This window comes from Dendrobates tinctorius, unplaced genomic scaffold (assembly GCF_039654945.1).
Source record: "Dendrobates tinctorius isolate UK_male_01 unplaced genomic scaffold, ASM3965494v1 ptg000035l, whole genome shotgun sequence".
NCBI classification, from domain to species: Eukaryota; Metazoa; Chordata; class Amphibia; order Anura; family Dendrobatidae; genus Dendrobates; species Dendrobates tinctorius.
The window spans coordinates 44928166-44950899 of NW_027361703.1; the positions used below are offsets into that span (position 1 = coordinate 44928166).

The window sequence follows — 22734 nt, forward strand, 5'->3', positions numbered from 1 at the left end:
GTAGTAAGCTCGGTTCTGCTCCCATATCTCTGTAGTAAGCTCGGTTCTGCTCCCATATCTCTGTAGTAAGCTCGGTTCTGCTCCCATATCTCTGTAGTAAGCTTGGTTCTGCTCCCATATCTCTGTAGTAAGCTTGGTTCGGCTCCCATTTCTCTGTATTAAGCTCCAGTTAGTTTCCTTAAGCTTGGTTCCGGTCTCATGTCTATGTAGTCAGCTTGCTTCTGTTACAGTATCTATGTAGGCATCAAACTTAGTTCTGCTTCCATATATATGCAGCTAGCTCCATTCTGTTCCCATATCTATGTACCACCCTGTTTTTAAAGCCTGTTATCTCTGCTTCTTTAATGCAGCGGCCAGAGATAAGCAGGGCAAAAGCATCGCAACTGGAGGGCCCTGCCTTGTAATTGCCCCCCAGGCTGAAAAGTGCCAGCCAGCCCCTCATGGCACCCCTGAAAATAATGTGACAAAAGGGACATGTTAAATTGCGGTGTGTCCAAAAATTAGCATCACAGGTGTCTACAATCTTGGAATCAGTGAGTGGACTTGTATAGAGGGCTACAGATACTCACTGTGCTGTTTGGAGACATGGTGTGTATCACACCCAACATGGACCAGAGGAAGCGAAGGAAAGAGCAGTCTCAGGAGATTAGAAAGAAAAGAGCCCAGAAAAACTTCTAAACACATTAAGGGTATGTACACACAGATTGCAGATTTGGTTGCAGATCCACAGCGGATTTGGCCTTGCGGATAAGCAGCAGTTTTCCATGCGGTGTACAGTACCATGTAAACCAATGGAAAACCAAATCCGCTGTGCACATGCTGCAGAAAATTCCGCACAGATTTTGCTGCGGTTTATTTTCCGCAGCATGTCAATTCTTTATGCGGAATCTGCAGCGTTTTTACACCTCTTCCATTATAGGAATCCGCAGGTGTAAAAACGCAGGTGAAATCCGCACAAAATCTGCAGGTAAAACGCAGGTCATTTTACCTGCAGATTCTGCAGAATCTGTGCGGAAAAATCCGCAATGGAATCTGCAACGTGTGCACATACCCTAAAGGTCAACTTCAAGCTCAAGGAACATCAGATCGCACCATCCGTCGTTGTATGAGCCAAAGTGGACTTCATTGGAGACATTTTTTAATGTGTTTTTTGCACTTTTTATTCAGGGTGCAGTTGGGCTTATTTGGTCTTGTAAACTGCAGTGTCTGTTCACATGGCATGCATTTTGATAGCGCTGGGCAGCCCGCCTGAGCTAATAGAAGGGTGTCACTACTAGGCTGGCCTGGATGCTGTGCATGGCCATAGTGTGAACAGTGCCGCACACAAGTTTTTTTGTTGTGCATTAACATACCAGGCAGCCGCCCCCTCCATGTATTGGTAGGCTGTGAGCGGTTGTTTCATCGGTATTCTTGCACCTGTGTTGCCATCTTAATTATATGGGTCCACTGCATCCTGATAGTGCATTTGTCTGGAGGCCTGGACGGGTAAACCTTTTTGCTCTTTTGCTACAGGATAATGACCCAAAACATACAGCTAAAAACACCCAAGAATGGCTAAGAAGAAAACATTGGACTATTCTGAAGTGGCCTTCTATGAGCCCTGACCTAAATCCTATTGAGCAACTTTGGAAAGAGCTGAAACATGCTGTCTGGAAAAGACTACCTTCAAACACGAGACAACTGGAGCAGTTTGCTCTTCAGGACTAGGCCAAAATACCTGTCCAGAGGTGCAGAAGTCTCATTGACAGTTACAGGAATTGTTTGATTGCAGTAATTGCCTCAAAAGGTTGTGCAACAAAATATTAAAGGGGATCTGTCACCCTTTTATCCCCTATTAGCTGCCGGCATAGACATCGGGGGCTTATCTACAGCATTCTGTAATGCTGTAGATAAGCCCCCGATGTAACCTGAAAGAGAAGAAAAACACGTTATATTATACTCACCGAGGTGGGCGGTCCGGTCCGATGGGTGTTGCGGTCCGGCGCCTCCCTTCTTCATGCGATGACGTCCTCTTCTCCCGTCCTGAAATGGCTCCAGCGCAGGAGCATTGCTCTGCCCTGTTGAGGGCAGAGCAGAATTCTGCAGTGCGCAGGTGCCAGACCTCTCCCGACGCCTGCGCACTGCAGGACTCAACAGGGCAGAGCAGTGCGCCTGCGCCGGAGCCATTACAGGATGGGAGAAGAGGACGTCATCGCATGAAGAAGGGAGGCGCCGGACGGGACGGCGACACCCATCGGACCGGACCGCCCACCTCGGTGAGTATAATATAACGTGTTTTTCTTCTCTTTCAGGTTACATCGGAGGCTTATCTACAGCATTACAGAATGCTGTAGATAAGCCCCCGATGTCTATGCCAGCAGCTGCAAAGCCAAAAAAAGGGTGACAGATTCCCTTTAAGTTAAGAGTATCATATTGTAGATTGTAAGCTCTCACGAGCAGGGCGGCTTATTTTGCTTTAATTATTGTATTGTTAAAGTTGTTACTTATGACTTGTGTTTTGAAACTGTTAAACTGTAAAGCGCTGCGGAATATGTTGGCGCTATATAAATAAAGATTATTATTATTATTTCTGTCCAGGCCTATTTCATGAGTTTTATTTTTTTTAAAAATTCTGTGGAAGCATGGTTAAAAAGCAATGTCTGACTTTCATTTGTTCATTTTCACAGATTTTTGATTCATTAATTTTAACCTAACAAAAAACTCATCCAAATAACCAGGGCACAGAAACTGATACATATCAATAAGCACAAAAGATAAAATCCAGTATAGAGTGCCAATTAAATACAGTGGGGCAAAAAAGTATTTAGTCAGTCAGCAATAGTGCAAGTTCCACCACTTAAAAAGATGAGAGGCGTCTGTAATTTACATCATAGGTAGACCTCAACTATGGGAGACAAACTGAGAAAAAAAAATCCAGAAAATCACATTGTCTGTTTTTTTTTCATTTTATTTGCATATTATGGTGGAAAATAAGTATTTGGTCAGAAACAAAATTTCATCTCAATACTTTGTGATATATCCTTTGTTGGCAATGACAGAGGTCAAACGTTTTCTGTAAGTCTTCACAAGGTTGCCACACACTGTTGTTGGTATGTTGGCCCATTCCTCCATGCAGATCTCCTCTAGAGCAGTGATGTTTTTGGCTTTTCGCTTGGCAACAGGGACTTTCAACTCCCTCCAAAGGTTTTCTATAGGGTTGAGATCTGGAGACTGGCTAGGCCACTCCAGGACCTTGAAATGCTTCTTACGAAGCCACTCCTTTGTTGCCCTGGCGGTGTGCTTTAGATCATTGTCATGTTGAAAGACCCAGCCACGTTTCATCTTCAATGCCCTTGCTGATGGAAGGAGGTTTGCACTCAAAATCTCACGATACATGGCCCCATTCATTCTTTCATGTACCCGGATCAGTCGTCCTGGCCCCTTTGCAGAGAAACAGCCCCAAAGCATGATGTTTCCACCACCATGCTTTACAGTAGGTATGGTGTTTGATGGATGCAACTCAGTATTCTTTTTCCTCCAAACACGACAAGTTGTGTTTCTACCAAACAGTTCCAGTTTGGTTTCATCAGACCATAGGACATTCTCCCAAAACTCCTCTGGATCATCCAAATGCTCTCTAGCAAACTTCAGACGGGCCTGGACATGTACAGGCTTAAACAGTGGGACACGTCTGGCACTGCAGGATCTGAGTCCATGGTGGCGTAGTGTGTTACTTATGGTAGGCCTTGTTACATTGGTCCCAGCTCTCTGCAGTTCATTCACTAGGTCCCCCCGCGTGGTTCTGGGATTTTTGCTCACCGTTCTTGTGATCATTCTGACCCCACGGGGTGGGATTTTGCGTGGAGCACCAGATCGAGGGAGATTATCAGTGGTCTTGTATGTCTTCCATTTTCTAATTATTGCTCCCACAGTTGATTTCTTCACTCCAAGCTGGTTGGCTATTGCAGATTCAGTCTTCCCAGCCTGGTGCAGGGCTACAATTTTGTTTCTGGTGTCCTTTGACAGCTCTTTGGTCTTCACCATAGTGGAGTTTGGAGTCAGACTGTTTGAGGGTGTGCACAGGTGTCTTTTTATACTGATAACAAGTTTAAACAGGTGCCATTACTACAGGTAATGAGTGGAGGAAAGAGGAGACTCTTAAAGAAGAAGTTACAGGTCTGTGAGAGCCAGAAATCTTGATTGCTTGTTTCTGACCAAATACTTATTTTCCACCATAATATGCAAATAAAATGAAAAAAAAAACAGACAATGTGATTTTCTGGATTTTTTTTTCTCAGTTTGTCTCCCATAGTTGAGGTCTACCTATGATGTAAATTACAGACGTCTCTCATCTTTTTAAGTGGTGGAACTTGCACTATTGCTGACTGACTAAATACTTTTTTGCCCCACTGTATATCGTTTATGTAACTCACTCAGAGCATTTCACACAATCAATATACAAAACAATTCCTAATGATTAATGAAGGTCAATACTTGTCCATAGTAGGGGAAATAACCACCATCAGACAGACCTACAACTTATGTAAATAGTAGTATAAAATCCTTCTTTATAGCCAATAATATCTGCTGTCCAGAGTACCAGCCATGTCCCCGCTCAGGCTATTATAAAATGAATTAAGATAGCACTTACATAAGTGGTGGTCTCCTGTGTGAGGTGTCCCCGAGCACTTTGACACAAACTAAATCTCCGAGCACACCAAAATACTAGGAGGACACCCGAGTAGCGAGTATACTCCCTCATCACTATACCCAAGTCTTTTTCACACATGCTGTTGCTCAGTTCTATTCCTCCCATTCTATAGATGTAATTTTCGTTTTTCTCACTCAGATGTAGAATCTTGCATTTCTCCATTAAATACCATTCTATTAGTCACTGCCCATTGTTAAAGCTTATCTAGATCCTTCTGATTCCTTTCTCTGTCTTCTCTAGTGTTAGCTCTCATACCTTTGTATCGTCTACAAATTTGATTAGTTTACCTTCAGATCCCTTATCTAAATCATTTATAAAAATGTTGAACACCACTGGAGCCAGGACAGAGCCTTGTGGTATTCCACTTGGAACACTCTTCCAATTTGATATGCAAACATTTAGTACAAGTATGATCACTGAGCCAGTTATGTTTCCACAGACTGTGTCCGTGGGCAAAACACGCTACCATGTCCATTTTGGCCGCAAAACGTCCTGCAGATGTGCACACTGACACATGGATGAGGTGTCATCAGTGTGACAAATACTGGCGCCTAGGAATCAGCGGTACTGTTCGCGCCTATCCCTGGCGCTGGGTGCTGAAGACAGCTCACATCATTGTCCCCTGCTCTCCCTGCAATCAGGGGACAATGTTGAGAGTTGTATTCAGCTCGTGCTGTCTACCTCGAGTGTAAAATTAAGAATAAAATAAAAACAATATCTCTCACCTGTCCGAAGTTGAAAGAATCCAGTGTCCTACGTCATAATCCATCTGTTCAACATTTGCTCATCAGCATGAGCAGTGGTCTGAGGCGACCGCTCATGATGAAGAGCAGGGCAGAATGACTTGCTGCAGTGAGAGCGGGCCCATGAACTGTGCTGACCTCAGATGATCACAGTTCACTTCTCCGTAAGAAATCACGGTGCTGCGACTCATTCTCCCTTGCTATTCAGCGTTAGCCTCAGGCCACCGTTCATGCTGATGAGCAAATATTACCCAGATGTATTACGGCATGAGACACTCTGGATTCTTTCAAATCTGGACAGGTGAGGGATATTGTTTTTTTTTATTTTTGCTTGTTTACAGGGGACAATGGCTTCAGGGGATTAGTTGTTAAGGGGAGCATGTGACTTTTTATTTTATTCTTAATTTTATACTCGAGGTAGACAGCGGGGGCCGAATACAACTCTCAACATTGTCCCCTGCTCTCAATGATTGCAGGGGACAATGATCTGTCTTCAGCATCCGTCGCCTGAGAACAGCGCAAACTGCTGGCTTTTCTCAGGTGCCGGTACATGTCATACTGATGTGGCACACAGTTGCCACGTGTGAAACACATATCTCCGCTACTGGTTTCTAAGTACCAGAAATATCAGATCATGTGAAAGAGCTCTTACTGACATGACTTATCATAGGGGGTTCATGTGACATGAGAGGCTCCCGTGTCTTATGGGGTGTCACGCCAGCCTGAGGAGAGCCCACGGCGCCTCACCACTACAGCGCAGCCTGATGAGAGTCCGTGCCACCCTACAGCTCAACCTGAGGCGAGCCTGCCATGCTTCAATACAGCGCAGCCTGAGGACAGCCATGGCCGTGGCTCCCTACAGCTCAGCCTGAGGATAGCCCACAGCGCCTCACCACTACAGCGCAACCTGAGGAGAGCCTGTGCCACCCTACAGCTCAACCTGAGGCGAGCCTGCCATGCTTCAATACAGCGCAGCCTGAGGACAGCCATGCCCGTGCCTCCCTACCGCTCAACCTGAGGATAGCCCATGGCGCCTCACCACTACAGCGCAGCCTGAGGAGATCCTGTGCCACCCTACAGCTCAACCTGAGGCGAGCCTGCCATGCTTCAATACAGTGCAGCCTGAGGACAGCCATGCCTCCCTACAACTCAGCCTGAGGATAGCCCACGGCGCCTCACCACTACAGTGCAGCCTGAGGACAGCCATGCCCGTGCCTCTCTACAGCGCAGCCTGAGGAGAGCCCGTACCCCCCTACAGCGCAGCCTGAGGAGAGCCCGTGCCTCCCTACAGCGCAGCCTGAGGAGAGCCCGTGCCTCCCTACAGCGCAGCCTGAGGAGAGCCCGTGCCTCCCTACAGCGCAGCCTGAGGAGAGCCCGTGCCTCCCTACAGCGCAGCCTGAGGAGAGCCCACGGCGCCTCACCACTACAGCGCAGCCTGAGGAGAGCCCACGGCGCCTCACCACTACAGCGCAGCCTGAGGAGAGCCCACGGCGCCTCACCACTACAGCGCAGCCTGAGGAGAGCCCACGGTGCCTCACCACTACAGCGCAGCCTGAGGAGAGCCCACGGCGCCTCACCACTACAGCGCAGCCTGAGGAGAGCCCATGGCACCCCACCACTACAGCGCAGCCTGAGGAGAGCCCGTGCCTCCCTACAGCTCAGCCTGAGGAGAGCCCGTGGCACCCCACCACTACAGCGCAGCCTGAGGAGAGCCCGTGCCTCCCTACAGCGCAGCCTGAGGATAGCCCACAGCGCCTCACCACTACAGCGCAGCCTGAGGACAGCCCGTGCCTCCCTACAGCTCAGCCTGAGGAGAGCCCATGGCACCCCACCACTACAGCGCAGCCTGAGGAGAGCCCGTGCCTCCCTACAGCGCAGCCTGAGGATAGCCCACAGCGCCTCACCACTACAGCGCAGCCTGAGGACAGCCCGTGCCTCCCTACAGCTCAGCCTGAGGAGAGCCCATGGCACCCCACCACTACAGCGCAGCCTGAGGAGAGCCCGTGCCTCCCTACAGCTCAGCCTGAGGAGAGCCCATGGCACCCCACCACTACAGCGCAGCCTGAGGAGAGCCCGTGCCTCCCTACAGCATAGCCTGAGGATAGCCCACAGCGCCTCACCACTACAGCGCAGCCTGAGGAGAGCCATGCCTGTGCCTCCCTACAGCTCAGCCTGAGGAGAGCCCACGGCACCCCACCACTACAGCGCAGCCTGAGAGCCCGTGCCTCCCTACAGCGCAGCCTGAGGAGAGCCCACAGCGCCTCACCACTACAGCTCAGCCTGAGGAGAGCCCACGGCACCCCACCACTACAGCGCAGCCTGAGGAGAGCCCACGGCACCCCACCACTACAGCGCAGCCTGAGGAGAGCCCACGGCACCCCACCACTACAGCGCAGCCTGAGGAGAGCCCACGGCACCCCACCACTACAGCGCAGCCTGAGGAGAGCCCATGGCACCCCACCACTACAGCGCAGCCTGAGGAGAGCCCATGGCACCCCACCACTACAGCGCAGCCTGAGGAGAGCCCATGGCACCCCACCACTACAGCGCAGCCTGAGGAGAGCCCATGGCACCCCACCACTACAGCGCAGCCTGAGGAGAGCCCATGGCACCCCACCACTACAGCGCAGCCTGAGGAGAGTCCGTGCCTCCCTACAGCTCAGCCTGAGGAGAGCCCGTGCCTCCCTACAGCTCAGCCTGAGGAGAGCCCGTGCCTCCCTACAGCTCAGCCTGAGAGCCCGTGCCTCCCTACAGCTCAGCCTGAGGAGAGCCCATGGCACCCCACCACTACAACGCAGCCTGAGGAGAGCCCATGGCACCCCACCACTAGAGCGCAGCCTGAGGAGAGCCCGTGCCATAGAATCATAGAGTTGGAAGGGACCTCCTGGGCCATCTGGTCCAACCCCCTGCTCAAAGCAGGATTCGCTAAATCATCCCAGTCAGATGTCTGTCCAGCCTCTGTTTGAAGACTTCCATTGAAGGAGAACTCACCACTTCTCGTGGCAGCCTGTTCCACTCATTGATCACTCTGTCAAAAAGTTTTTTCTAATATCTAATCTGTGTCTCCTCCCATTCAGTTTCATCCCATTGCTTCTAGTCTTTCCTTGTGCAAATGAGAACAAAGTTGATCCTTCTACAATGTGACAGCCCTTTAGATATTTGTAGACAGCTATTAAGTCTCCTCTTTTGCAAACTAAACATTCCCAAATCCTGCAACCTTTCCTCATAAGACAGGGTTTGCAGACCGGTCACCATTCTGGTCGCTCTTTTCTGAACTTGCTCTAGTTTGTTGATGTCTTTTTTAAAATGTGGTGCCCAAAACTGGACACAATATTCCAGATGAGGTCTGACCAAAGAGGAGTAGAGGGAAATAATGACTTCACGTGATCTAGACTGTATGCTTCTGTTAATACATCCTAGAATTGCATTTGCCTTTTTTGCTGCTGCATCACACTGTTGACTCATATTCAGTCTGTGGTCTATTAGTATACCCAAGTCTTTTTCACATGTGCTGTTGCTTAGCCCTACTCCTCCCATTCTGTATATGCTTTTTTCATTTTTATTGCCCAGATGTAGTACTTTGCATTTCTCCCTGTTAAAAACCATTCTGTTAGTTGCTGCCCACTTCTCCAGTTTATTTAAATCTTTTTGAATCCTCTCTCTCTCTTCTCTAGTATTAGCTATCCCTCCTAGCTTTGTGTCATCAGCAAATTTAATCAGCTTACCCTCAATTCCTTCATCTAAATCGTTGATAAAGATGTTGAACAATACAGGGCCCAGGACAGAGCCCTGTGGTACCCCACTTGAGACATTCTTCCAACTGGATGTGCAGCCATTTACGACCACTCTTTGGGTCCGATCACTAAGCCAGTTATGAATCCACCTAACAGTGCCTCCCTACAACTCAGCCTGAGGAGAGCCCACGGCACCCCACCACTACAGCGCAGCCTGAGGAGAGCCCGTGCCTCCCTACAACTCAGCCTGAGGAGAGCCCACGGCACCCCACTACTACAGCGCAGCCTGGAGAGCCCACGGCACCCCACCACTACAGCGCAGCCTGAGGAGAGCCCGTGCCTCCCTACAACTCAGCCTGAGGAGAGCCCACGGCACCCCACCACTACAGCGCAGCCTGAGGAGAGCCCACGGCACCCCACCACTACAGCTCAGCCTGAGGAGAGCCCACGGCACCCCACCACTACAGCTCAGCCTGAGGAGAGCCCGTGCCTCCCTACAGCTCAGCCTGAGGAGAGCCCATGGCACCCCACCACTACAGTGCAGCCTGAGGAGAGCCCATGGCACCCCACCACTACAGTGCAGCCTGAGGAGAGCCCGTGCCTCCCTACAGCGCAGCCTGAGAGCCCGTGCCTCCCTACAGCGCAGCCTGAGGAGAGCCCACGGCACCCCACCACTACAGCGCAGCCTGAGGAGAGCCCGTGCCTCCCTACAGCGCAGCCTGAGGAGAGCCCACGGCACCCCACCACTACAGCGCAGCCTGAGGAGCGCCCACGGCACCCCACCACTACAGCACAGCCTGAGGAGAGCCCACGGCACCCCACCACTACAGCGCAGCCTGAGGAGAGCCCGTGCCTCCCTACAACTCAGCCTGAGGAGAGCCCACGGCACCCCACCACTACAGCGCAGCCTGAGGAGAGCCCACGGCACCCCACCACTACAGCTCAGCCTGAGGAGAGCCCATGGCACCCCACCACTACAGCTCAGCCTGAGGAGAGCCCATGGCACCCCACCACTACAGCTCAGCCTGAGGAGAGCCCATGGCACCCCACCACTACAGCTCAGCCTGAGGAGAGCCCATGGCACCCCACCACTACAGCTCAGCCTGAGGAGAGCCCGTGCCTCCCTACAGCTCAGCCTGAGGAGAGCCCATGGCACCCCACCACTACAGCGCAGCCTGAGGAGAGCCCGTGCCTCCCTACAGCGCAGCCTGAGGAGAGCCCACGGCACCCCACCACTACAGCGCAGCCTGAGGAGAACCCACGGCACCCCACCACTACAGCGCAGCCTGAGGAGAGCCCGTGCCTCCCTACAGCTCAGCCTGAGAGCCCATGGCACCCCACCACTACAGCGCAGCCTGAGGAGAGCCCACGGCACCCCACCACTACAGCTCAGCCTGAGGAGAGCCCGTGCCTCCCTACAGCTCAGCCTGAGGAGAGCCCATGGCACCCCACCACTACAGTGCAGCCTGAGGAGAGCCCATGGCACCCCACCACTACAGCGCAGCCTGAGGAGAGCCCGTGCCTCCCTACAGCGCAGCCTGAGAGCCCGTGGCACCCCACCACTACAGCGCAGCCTGAGGAGAGCCCACGGCACCCCACCACTACAGCGCAGCCTGAGGAGAGCCCGTGCCTCCCTACAGCGCAGCCTGAGGAGAGCCCACGGCAACCCACCACTACAGCGCAGCCTGAGGAGCGCCCACGGCACCCCACCACTACAGCACAGCCTGAGGAGCGCCCACGGCACCCCACCACTACAGCGCAGCCTGAGGAGAGCCCACGGCACCCCACCACTACAGCGCAGCCTGAGGAGAGCCCGTGCCTCCCTACAACTCAGCCTGAGGAGAGCCCACGGCACCCCACCACTACAGCGCAGCCTGAGGAGAGCCCATGGCACCCCACCACTACAGCGCAGCCTGAGGAGAGCCCATGGCACCCCACCACTACAGCTCAGCCTGAGGAGAGCCCATGGCACCCCACCACTACAGCGCAGCCTGAGGAGAGCCCATGGCACCCCACCACTACAGCTCAGCCTGAGGAGAGCCCATGGCACCCCACCACTACAGCTCAGCCTGAGGAGAGCCCATGGCACCCCACCACTACAGCTCAGCCTGAGGAGAGCCCACGGCACCCCACCACTACAGCGCAGCCTGAGGAGAGCCCACGGCACCCCACCACTACAGCGCAGCCTGAGGAGAGCCCACGGCACCCCACCACTACAGCGCTGCCTAAGGAGAGCCCACGGCACCCCACCACTACAGCGCAGCCTGAGGAGAGCCCACGGCACCCCACCACTACAGCGCAGCCTGAGGAGAGCCCACGGCACCCCACCACTACAGCGCAGCCTGAGGAGAGCCCACGGCACCCCACCACTACAGCGCTGCCTAAGGAGAGCCCACGGCACCCCACCACTACAGCGCAGCCTGAGGAGAGCCCACGGCACCCCACCACTACAGCGCAGCCTGAGGAGAGCCCGCCGTGTGACGTGCTATAGACTACAATGAGCCGTCACTTCTAGTCAGGTGCTACACTAGCTGTGCTCAGCAGTCACCAGCGCTCCCTCCAGGCAGTTCAGGCTGCTGCATGTGCCGGGAGCGCGCATTGTACCGTTGTGTGATGTAGCGACGTTAGGCGCGTCCCCCAGCCCGCACACTCGTAACTGTGTATTCGGGGTCGAAGTTCGTGGGTAAATTCAAGATGGCTGCCGGCGCGCCCCGGACCGCCCGCCGCCTGTGACAGCGGTGACTGTGCGTGTGTGCGAGACAGCTGCGGGTGAAGGCGGATCCCGGGCACTGCTCGAACGACCGTCCTCCGTGCCCGCTCCTCGGATGTAGATGAGGCTGCTCACACTCCCGGGAAGCTGCAGCCACCCCGGAAACAACAAAGAGGTAAATGAGGAATGTCCCGGAGCGGGCGGCCGTGATTCAGCGGATTGGAGCATCTTCTCCCCGTGCACGCGGCGCTCACAGCACAGGCCCCTTTAAGGGGTTTCACAGAGAATGTGGGGGGCACAGCCATGGCTATTCCCGCTCATCCAGGCGGCGGCCGTGCTCCGCAAAGTTTCCTCAGAAAATGGAAAGCCGCCATCCTCTCCATTTTGGTCAGAGCTTGTTTGTTCTGCTGGGAAATGAATTGTAGCTGGAATAAGATGGGACGTGCTGAGCAGTGCGGAGCCGCATGGTGTGTACGTGGCCGAGCTGGCAGCCGGGGCATTGGTGCTAGGGTCCTGTCTGCATGGCCTCACCTGCGGGGCTGAGGTGGTGCCAGGACTATTGGACGTGCGTGTAGTATAGTGGCAGATTGTAGGAAATCAGGACTGGGGGGTGTATTATATATATTAGTTCTATTACGGGAACTCAGTACTGTTTACCATGGCACCCCTGGTCATAATGACTGTTATTGTCACCAGTTAAGCAAGTTGAAGATGAAATTATTTCTAAAAGGCCTAAACTGCAACATTTTCGGTTTGTGTGATCTTTCTCTTTAGGCTATGTGCACACGTTGCTGAACTCACCACGGGAAATCCATTCCGCGGGAAAACCGCACTTTAAATTCCCGCAATTTTCCCACGGAAAAACTAGCGATTTGCAAGCGTTTGTAGCATCGCTTGGAGAACTGATTGACAGGTTGGTCACACTCGTCAAACATAGTGTTTGACAAGTGTGACCAACTTTTTACTATTGAGGCCGCCTATGCAGCATCAGTAGTAAAAAAAAATCTAATGTTAAAAATAACAAAAAAATTGTGTATTTCTCACCTTCCGGCGTCCCGAGCAGCGTTCCTGTCATCGCGATGCTCCCGTTCCCAGTAATGCCTTGCGAGACCTTTGATGATGTAGCGGTCTCGTGATACTATAGTGGTCTCGCGAGACTGCTACGTTATCACAGGTCCTTGCCGCAATGCATTACTGGGAACGGGAGTTGGCGGGAGCATCGGTAAGGCTGCGCGGGACGCCGGAAGGTGAGTATAACCCGATTTTTATTTATTTTTTTTTTTTTTTTGCAGGGATATGGTACCCCCAGCCTGGAGGACAGTCTCCCCTCCTCCAGACCGTGGGTACCATCCGCAAATGTTCTGCTTACTTTTCGCATGGTGGGCACAGCCACATGCGGAAAGTAAGCAGAACAACGCATTCCTATGTGGGCGGAATCGCCGCGATTCCGCAAAATTAATGAGCATGCTGCGTATTTTTCCGCGATGCGATTACGCAGCATTAGCACAGCATTGCGGAATCCCATAGGATTGCATGGGATGCTTTTTTTTGCGTTTTCACGGCAAAATCGTGCGTTAAAAAGCGCCACAAAAAAATCGCAACTTGTGAACGCAGCCTTATAGGTATGTTTTTGAGTAAAATGTAAATTGCTCTTTTATTCTATAAATTACTGACAGCATGTCTTCGAATTTCCAAGCACTTAATTTTGTATTTTTTTCCAGAAAATTAGAAATGGTGAAAAAAAAACAAAAACGCAGTGCTTGCAGACCTCAAATAATGCTAAGGCTAGGTTCACATTTGCGGATGGCCGAGCTGCAGAGGTCTGCAGACTTCCTCCGTGAAGCTCCGCCCACTGCCGCACCTTCTGCAGTCAGCCCCGCCTATGTCCTCATACTTCTGCATGCGGCCTGCGTACCCCATCTTTAACATGGGGTACGCAGGTGGTGCAGATGTATGTGTATGCCTCCACATGCGTCGTTTTGACGATGCGGAGACCACATCAAATTCCAACATTTTGCGTTCAACGCGGGTCGCCATATCGTCAAAACGACGCATGCGGAGGCATCTGCATACATCCGCACGACCTGCGTACCCAATGTTAAAGAAGGGGTATGCAGGCCGCATGCAGAAGTATGAGGACGTAGGCGGGGCTGACCGGAGAAGGTGCGGCAGTGGGGGAGCTTCACGGAGGAAGTCTGCAGCTCGGCCATCCGCAAATGTGAACCTAGCCTAATAAAACAAGTTCATAATCATTTAGAAACAACCATACTAATGTTTTAACTCAGGAAGAGTTCAGAAATCAATATTTTGTGAAATAACCATGATGTTTAATCGCAGCTTTCATGTGTCTTGGCATGCTTTCCACCAGACTTTTACACTGCTTTTGGGTGACCTTATTCCACTCTTGGTACAAAAATTTAAGCAGTTCTTCTTTGTATAATGGCTTGTGACTATCCATCTTCCTCTTGATTACATTTCAGAGGTTTTCAATGGGATTCAGGTCTGTAGATTGGGTTGGCCATGACAGGGATTTTATGTGGTGGTCCTTCATCCACACATTGACCTAGCTGTGTGTCATGGTGCATTATCCTGCTGGAAAAAACAGTGCTCACAGTTGGGGAACATTGCCTGAGCAGAAGGAATCAACTGTTTTTCCTGGATAACCTTGTATGCGGCTTGATTCATTTCGTCCTTTGCAAAGAATAACCTGCCCAATTCCGGCCTTGCTGAAGCATCCCCGGATCATCACTGATCCTCCACCAAATTTCACAGTGGGTGCAAGACACTGTGGCATGTACGCCTCCATGTCTCCGTCTAACCATTAGACAACCAGGTGTTGGGCAAAGCTGAAAATTAGACTCATCAGAGAAGCTTACCTTACTCCAGTCCTTTATGGTCCAATCCTTATGGTCTTTGGCAAACTTCAGCCTGGCTCTCCTTTGCTTCTCATTGATGAAAGGCTTTTTTCTAGCTTTACATGACTTGAGCCCTGCCTCTAGGAGCCTGTTACGAACTGTTCTTGCCATGAACTTCACCCCAGCTGCCATTTGCCATTCCTTTTGTATGTCACTTGATGTCATCCTGCGGTTGCTGAGTGACATTTGAATAAGACTGTCATACTGGTCAGTGGAGAGTTGTTTTCGCCCGCTGCCTGTCTGTAGCTTTGTTGTCCCCAATGTCTGCTGCTTGACCTTGTTGTAATGGACTGCCGTCTTAGAAATTTTAAGAATGGAGGCAACATGATGCTCACTGTATCCCTCTGCTAGTAGAGCCAGACTTGAGCCCTACTTTTCCCCAGTCAAGACTTTTCTTTTCAACTCCTTTGGTATGGTTAAAAGTTATTTTTTCATTCCTATTACTTTTGGGATATTACTGGCACATGTTTTGCCATCCAGCTTGTCCTATTACAACAGGATTGTGAACACCACAGCAGGATTTTTATACTTCATTAAATAAGATTTGGTTCAGGTGATCACCTAATCAGAAGCACCTTAAGTAGAATGAGGTGTACTCTGGTTGGAATTCAACTGACACTGGAATGGAATGGCTGTCAGACATGTAGAGAAGCTGATTTTTATAAAACTGTGCAGTGGTCTCTTAATTTTTGCCATAGCCCTCTATCTATAATTATTTTTTCGTCTTTTACATTTTAAAAATTACAAAAAGGAAAATGGGCCAATGCTAAAGTTTAGGCATCCTGCATGGTAAGTACCTAGTAGCACCCCCTTTTGAAAGTATCATAGCTTGTAAAGGCTTTTTGTAGCCAATAATCTTTCAATTCTAGTTTGAGGGATTTTCATCCATTCTTGCTTGGAAAATTCTTCCAGTTCTGTGATATTCCTGGTTCGTCTTTCATGCAGTGTTATTTTGAGGTCTAGTCGCAGATTTTCAATGATGTTGAGATCAGTGGACTGTGTGGGCAATTGTGAAACCTTCAGCTTGTGCCATTTTGACGTGTGTTTAGGATCTTAATTAATTTGTAGACTCCATCTTCTTTTGAACTTCAAATTTTCTTTTACAGATGGTGTTATGTGTTTGCATCAAGAATTTGTTGACATCTCATTGAATCCATTTTTCCCTCTCCCTATAAAAAAGTTACCTGTGCCATTGGCTGCAACACAACCCCAAAGCATGATTAATCCACCCCACCCCCCCACCATGCTTAATGGTTGGCAAAATGTTCTTTTTCTGAAATTCTGTGCCCTTTTTTTATCCACACATACCTTTGATGATTTTGGCCAAAGAGTTCTATTTTTAACCTCATCAGTCTGCAGGACTTGTTTCCAAAATGCATCGTACTTGTTTAGATGATCTTTCCAGGACGTCCCTCCTGACAGAACCAGGGAGAACGTCCCATGCCTCCTTGCAGGGACAGCAAGAGAACAGTCTCCACCCACATTCCCTCAGTGTTTCTTCCTGTCCCTGCACGGAGGGACGCACAAGAGGATTCATCTTACCGGAGGGGTCCAGGGGGATCGGGCAGCCCAGCCAAACCTTCTTCCTGTGAAGCAACCCCGGCGCTGAAACCCTCCTGGGTGGGGGTCCCTCAGCCGCAGAGACCAGGGGAGGGACGATTCCCCTGGGTAGAGCTGCCTCCTCCCGCAGCGGAGGCTCTCCGCTCCGACGCTGGCAGCAGCGCAGGGACCGGAAGTCGCGTGGAGGGAGACCACGGCGCACTTCCGGTGACGTCAGAGTGCCGGAAATACAGACCGCCGCTGGGCGCTCTGAAGGAGCAGAGCGCGACAACAGCGAGACAGGCAGCAGCAGCCTTCCTGACCTCGCAGAGGCTCTGTCAGGAACACCGCACTGCACTTGCTCACTGAGCCAATGCGTGTGTCCTGAGTACAAAAACTGTGCACAAAGATACCTGTGGAGCGGGGCAGCAGTGGTGACGATGCATGCTCCAGGCTTACAGGACCTGAAGCATGTGACTGCTGAGGGCGTGGCCTAAACTCCAGAGAGCTAGGAGCTGAGGAAAACTCCTAAAAGGGTAACTACTGGATAATGTTACCAAGGGGCACAGACAGAGGCAGAAACCAGATCAAGCCGAGTTCAAAGCACGACAGTACCAAAGGGTTAGAGAGAATGGATAGTCAGGACGTAGCAATAGATCAGAAACCAGAACGGGCAATCGACGGTACAATAGGGACAAACTGTAACGGAGTAACGATAGCCAAGCCAGGAGGTCAGAACCGGAGAAGACAATAGTACCAAAACGAGAGACGGAGTACAGAGTGAGGGGACAGACCGGGTCATACACGGGAAGCAAACAAGCAATGCAGTATACACGCACACCAGGGGGGTCAGACACACAGCCAGAACAACAGTATAGCTGACAGAGAACCCTGGTAAAGAGTGAGTATAAATACCCCTCCCAGATCCAGAAAGAGGCCACGTACACTTAACCCTGTGAGTGCAGGGCAAGAACCCTGTTCAAACCATGACAGGCTCACAGCACGGAATGGAGAACCAGGGCAGAGTCGACCCGGACGTGGTAAGTGCGCTCAGCGGAAACCGACCGAGACCCTGACTACCCAGATCAGAGCCTGACTGTCCCTCTTGCACTATGCAGGAAAAGGCACAACCGACAGCACCCACTCCCACGACCAAGCAGACGGAGAAAAACCCAGGGAAGCCCAATAAGTGTCCCGTATGCAGGGTTAAGCTCCCCAGCAAGCACAAGAAGTTGTTGTGCGACACCTGTACGACCAAAGTAATGAAGGGCGAACAGCCGTCCCTCCTATCAGAGATGAGATCACTGATTCGATCGCTTCCATGGCCACCCTTTCCCAGCCACAACCAGCCAGTCCAGGCCTCGGTGCCAAGTGAACCAGACAGGAGATGGAGCCTAGCTCAGAGGAAGGTTCTTACTCCTCGGAGTCGGATGAGGAAGAAGGCGAGGTGTGCGCTAATGAACCGGAGTATGGGAAGAGATACCTTTTTCCTCGGACGGTACGGACAATCTGATACAGGCGGTCAGAGATACAATGCAGATTGAGGAGGTCCAGAAACCTCAGTCCAGACAGGACATGATGTTCAGGGGCCTTAGGGCGCAGAGGAAATTAGTATTCCCAGTGAAGGACCATGTGCGAGCTATGGTCCTGGAGGAATGGGAGGAGGCGGAAAATCGTCTCGTGATGTCCTGGGACTTAAGAGACGTCTCCCCTTCAACCCCAAGGACATTAAAGAGTGGGAGGAAGTTCCCAAAATTGATGTCCCTGTAGCAAAAGTGGCCAAGAAAACAGCGATCCCTTTCGAGGACGCTTCTAGCCTGAAGGACCCTATGGATAGGAAGGTGGATAACCTACTAAGGCGGGCCTGGGAAACGTCAGCAGCCTTGATTAAAACAAACGTAGCAGCTACTTCAGTAGCAAGATCTATGTTTTTATGGTTGGGGCAGTTAAAGGAACACTTGACTAATAAAACCCCAAGGGAGGAAATTATAGATTCACTCCCGATCATGAAGTCAGCCACAGCTTTCCTAGACGATGCATCGGCAGAATCCGTTAGATTTTCTGCCCGGAATGGCTCTTTGTCAAATTCGGCTCGCAGAGCCATTTGGTTGAAGACCTGGACAGGTGACGGAGCCGCTAAAAGCAAGCTCTGCGTCCTTCCCTTCTCCGGGTTAAAAGTCTTTGGTCCAGCATTAGACGATATATTAGAAAAAGCATCCAATATAAAGATGGGGTTCCCAGAGGAAAAGAAACCTAGGGACCAGCCCTTTCTTAGACCCGGGAGATATAGAAGACAGCAGTACTATAAGGGGAGCTTTCAGAGAGGTTCCTATGGTAACACCCACTCTAGAGCTGGAAGATCTAGAGCCCCCCCTTCGGGATCTCGTACTAGATCCAGAAGAACATGACTATACCAACATAGGGGGTCGACTCAGAGAATTCAGTTCCCAGTGGTCACAGATCACAAAAAATCAGTGGGTACTGAGAACAATAGCAGAGGGTTACCAAATAGAATTTTCATCCCCTCCCCCCGAAACGTCAATTTCTCCCCGCAGAATAAAAGACGACTCCCAGTTGTGAGTCGACGTGACAGACCTGGCAAACTCTGGCGTGATAATTCCGGTTCCCCGGGCAGAAATTGGGGCGGGCCACTATTCGTCCCTATTTGCCATCGTGAAACCATCGGGAGAATCCCGTACCATTATAAACCTGAAACCCTTAAATTCCTGGGTCACGTACAAAAGATTTCGAATGGAGTCAATCAGATCCACAGTCCATCTGATAGACAAAAATGCACTGATGTGTACCCTGGACCTGAAAAGTGCCTATCAGGTACCAATTCACCCAGTCTCACAGAGATTACTGAGGTTTGCTGTAATACTTCAGAATCGGACCTGCCACTTTCAATTCCAGTGTCTTCCGTTTGGTCTGGCCTCGAGTCTTTACGAAGCTAATCGCAGAGGTGGTAGCGTTCCTAAGAAATCGGGGAATAATCATCATTCCATATCTGGACGACTTCCTCCTTGTGGTGAAATCAACAGAGGAACTGCGGCGGCACAAGGAGAAGACAATAGAGGTTCTCGAATTCCTGGGCAGGATCATAAACAAAGAAAAATCGGACCTGGTCCCAGAAAAAAGGAAAACATTTTTGGGAGTACTACTGGACTCCAGAAGCAGAACTTCCTTCTAACCACCAGGAAAACAGACGAAGATACGAGACAGCATGAAGGAGCTTCAAAAAGGCCACGTTTCCATCAGAGTAGCAATGCTCGCTCTGGGCCTCATGACATCCTGCATCCCTTGTGTCCGATGGGCACATTTCCATGCAAGAACCCTTCAAAAAGAAGTACTTGCCGCCTGGGATCCTTGTCTCCAGCAGTAAGAAGATCCCTGGTGTGGTGGATGCAGCAAGAAAACTTAAGGAGAAGGTGTCCCCTGGATCACCTCCCCATGCGGCGTAATTACTACAGACGCCAGCAAATGGGGTTGGGGGTACATTTAGAAGGCAGAATTCTTCAAGGGGAATGGCCGGCAAACATGCGGTCCACTTCCTCCAACTACAAGGAACTTTACGCCACATGGGAGGCCCTAAGAAGAAATCAGGACCGACTGAAAAACCAACACGTCAAGATTCTATCGGACAATGTGACGGCGGTGTCCTTTCTGCGGCATCAAGGGGGAACAAGGCATTGGGCACTCCAGGACCTGGCAAAAAAGATTTTCTCCGGGGCAGAAAATTCGGTTCTGTCAGTAACAGCCGTCCATCTCAAAAGGTCGCAAAATACAATGGCAGATTATTTAAGCAGGCAGAAGATCTGTCCCACGGAGTGGGAGCTGAACAGAGATCTTCCAGAACCTATGCCAGCACTGGGGAAGACCGCACATAGACCTCTTCGCAACCAGGAAAAATACCAAGACGTACAGGTTTTTCTCTCTGAATCCGCTGGACAATCTAGAAGGGGTAGACGTCCTAAGCCAGAAGTGGGGGAAGACTCTCATACGCATTTTCCCCGATAGCTCTCATTCCAGCCATCCTCAGGAGGGTCAGGCAAGAGTGCTACTGATAGCGCCTTATTGGCTGAAAAGGAGCTGGTTTCCACTCCTGGGCATTATGGCAGAAGATCGACCAGTCCTGCTTCCACAGAGGGAAGACATCATTCACCAAGGGCCGGTCTTTCACCAAGACCCAAGAAGACTTCACCTGTCAGCCTGGATCCTGAACGGCAGATCTTGAGGGCTTGAGGCCTGTCAGACCAGGTCATATCGACTATTCAGGCCAGCAGAAAACCCGTAACTTCTGCGATATACCACAAAATTTGCAAAAGATTGTCTAGATTGTGGCAGGCCCGACTCAGCGGAAGGAAAACCGGACATCCCAAAGATTTTAGATTTCCTTCAGGCAGGTTTTAATAAAGGACTTAGGCCTAGCACGTTGAAGGTCCAGATCTCGGCATTAAGCTCCTTTCTCGATTACCCCTTGGCCTCCCATCCCTGGGTAATAAGATTTATCATGGCAATTCAGAGGTTACGTTCCACAGTCAGGTGGTCAGTCCCCCCATGGGATCTTAAGGGCATGTCACACTAAGAGATATCGCTAGCAATATCGCTATAACTAGTGACGTTATAGCGATATTGCTAGCGATATCGCTATGTCTGATACTTACCTCCGACCAGCTCCCCCGCTGGTTATCGCTGATCGCGCGAGAACGTCCAGGACTGTTTCTCGTCGTCAGCTTCCTGCGGCGCTTCCTGCTGTGAGGACGAGCGACGCGTGGAGTCAGGCGGGAGGACGCAGGATCGCCTGGTGTGACAGGTAAGTAGCGACCCCCGTCCTCAGCGATGTCGCTGGTGAGATCTGCCTGTGTGGCAGCTCACTAGCGACCACTTAGCGATGTACCAGCGATCCTGACCGCGTCATATCGCTGGTCGGGATCGCTGGTACATCGCTAAGTGTGACAGTACCTTAAGTCTTGTCCTGCGGTCTCTTTGCTTAGATCCCTTTATCCAGAGCCAGGAGATGCCCATTTCACATCAAACCATGAAAGTAGCATTTTTAGTGGCGATCACCACAGCGAAACGGATTAGCGAGATACAGGCGCTATCTATCCGAGACCCATATCTCAGAATCTGGGATGATCGAATAATTATGACACTAGACCCCACCTTTTTGCCCAAAGTTGCGTCGGTCCAAAACCTAAACCAGGAAATAATCTTGCCTTCCTTTTGCAAGAACCCCTCAAATGACAAAGAAAGGGCCCTGCACGAATTAGACGTACACCAGGCAGTTGTTGATTACATCAAGGCCACGCAGGGTTGGAGACAAGACCATAACCTATTTTTACTCTTTGGAGGGAAAAATAAAGGGAGGAAAGCCTCCATCGCGAGATGGATAATATTACTAATCAGTTTGGCCTATGTCTCCCAGGGAGTTCCTCCCCCAGAAGGGTTAAAAGCTCACTCAACACGAGCATTATCAGTTTCCTGGGCAGGGGCTTCAGTAAACCAAATCTGTAGGGCCGCAACCTGGTCCAGGTTGGAAACATTCTGTAAGCACTACAAATTGGATATGTTGTCTAACCAGCAGACTGCTTTCGGGAGAATGGTTCTCCAGGCAGTCATCCCACCCTAAGGGGATACTTTGGTATTCTCCCTGGTGCTGTCAGGAGGGACGTCCTGGAAAATAGGCATTAGACCTACAGGTAATTATGTTTCCAGGAGTCCATTCTGACAGCATGGATAGTTCCCTTCCCGAAAAAATTATGTCATGTTGTAATATGATTCTGTAAAAGTGATCAGTTGCATCATCCACGGTGTGGTACTTGGAAAAACACTGAGGGAATGTTTTGGTTTTTTTTTTGTTTTTTTTACCATCTTTATTGAGTGTAATACAAAGTATACATATAATGTCCAATAACAGAACTTTTATGCAATATTATTAACATTAGACGGCATTTTTTCAACTATAGCCCCTCCCCCGGGCAAACTCCATAACTTCGTAACAATTTCAATCCAGTCTAACAGGGATATTACCGGCAAGCTGCTCTCTCATATACCAGTTGGTGAGCTGGCGTGTGGAAGATGTCTGAGTATTGATAAGAGATGTGGAAAAAAAAAAAAGCGTTCAGTGTCTTTTTCTTTATTAAGTAAGGCCTCTATCCAATCCATTTTGAAGAGATGTTACTTTTGTAGTAATTAAGCTTAAAGAAGGTGTTACATGCTGTGCCCACAAATGGAGAATGCTCTTACGTGTGGCTGCTGCCCATATGAACAAGATGCGGTGCTGCTGGACAGAACGCCTCACCAACTGGTCCTGTGCTAGAATATTAAATATGGCCCACTCCGGGGAGAGAGAGATAGATATGCCAAAAGTGTTGATGAGATGTTGCAGAAGTGTATCCCACAC

The 22734-nt window shown here is 50.6% G+C and overlaps 1 protein-coding gene across 5 annotated transcripts in view; it reads left to right on the top strand.

Annotated features, from left to right (window-relative positions):
• Window positions 1-11731: 11731 nt before the first annotated feature.
• The window catches only part of LOC141087718 (transcriptional regulator QRICH1-like), a 143234-nt gene continuing 132231 nt past the window's right edge, over window positions 11732-22734 (top strand). For 2 of the 5 annotated variants that reach the window (XM_073573455.1, XM_073573456.1), the window contains exon 1: window positions 11732-12052. The gene's annotated coding sequence lies outside the window, so the exon portion shown is untranslated. Of the gene's footprint in view, window positions 12053-12141; window positions 12345-22734 lie in introns of those variants that run through there. The other 3 variants (XM_073573457.1, XM_073573460.1, XM_073573459.1) reach the window with 2 other exon arrangements.